This window comes from Schistocerca piceifrons, chromosome 2, assembly GCF_021461385.2.
Source record: "Schistocerca piceifrons isolate TAMUIC-IGC-003096 chromosome 2, iqSchPice1.1, whole genome shotgun sequence".
Lineage (NCBI taxonomy): Eukaryota > Metazoa > Arthropoda > Insecta > Orthoptera > Acrididae > Schistocerca > Schistocerca piceifrons.
Window position 1 is genome coordinate 972,357,485 of NC_060139.1, and position 1,061 is coordinate 972,358,545.

The 1,061-nt window shown below is 44.6% G+C and overlaps 1 non-coding gene across 1 annotated transcript; it reads right to left on the reverse strand.

The window, feature by feature from the left end:
* Positions 1-326: 326 nt before the first annotated feature.
* On the reverse strand, positions 327-401 carry Trnas-cga. Its single transcript has one exon. It is a non-coding gene; the product is annotated as a tRNA-Ser (tRNA).
* Positions 402-1,061: the final 660 nt, after the last annotated feature.

Sequence of the window (1,061 nt, forward strand, 5' to 3'; positions counted from 1 at the left end):
AATGATTTTGTAAAACAATAAGTTTCGAGGTACAAATCCGATCTTCAGGCAACAAAATAAGAATTAACGAAAGTACCACAACAACACAGCCATTTTTCATCTGAACAAAGACGATCACAGCACATGATTAGACTATAAATATCAACTTTAGTATCTGAGAGTACTTTCGTTCAATGTTTTTGTATTTCTGTTTTAGGATGAAAATGAAATTCTTACCTCCAAGAATGCTGCTCCGTGGAATCACTTCAGAAAGACAACTTAATTTTGTGACCGGTAGTGGATTCTAAAAAACCTTCTCTTGAAACTTCCTGGCAGATTAAAACTGTGTGCCCGACCGAGACTCGAACTCGGGACCTTTGCCTTTCGCGGGCAAGCGCTCTACCAACTGAGCTACCGAAGCACGACTCACGCCCGGTACTCACAGCTTTACTTCTGCCAGTACCTCGTCTCCTACCTTCCAAACTTTACAGAAGCTCTCCTGCGAACCTTGCAGAACTAGCACTCCTGAAAGAAAGGATATAGCGGAGACATGGCTTAGCCACAGCCTGGGGGATGTTTCCAGAATGAGATTTTCACTCTGCAGCGGAGTGTGCGCTGATATGAAACTTCCTGGCAGATTAAAAGTGTGTGCCCGACCGAGACTCGAACTCGGGACCTTTGCCTTTCGCGGGCAAGTGCTCAACCAACTGAGCTACCGACGCACGACTCACGCCCGGTACTGGCAGAAGTAAAGCTGTGAGTACCGGGCGTGAGTCGTGCTTCGGTAGTTCAGTTGGTAGAGCACTTGCCCGCGAAAGGCAAAGGTCCCGAGTTCGAGTCTCGGTCGGGCACACAGTTTTAATCTGCCAGGAAGTTTCATATCAGAGCACACTCCGCTGCAGAGTGAAAATCTCATTCTGGAAACCTGCTCTTAATATATTTTACTATTGACAAAAGGTGACACTATACAAATGAACAGTACGTACGAAGTATGTCCACACAGTAAGTTCCGTTTGGTTATACAAAACTAACGTGTACGGATAGAGAAAAAAATTTTATTGTACAAAAATCTATACTGCGAA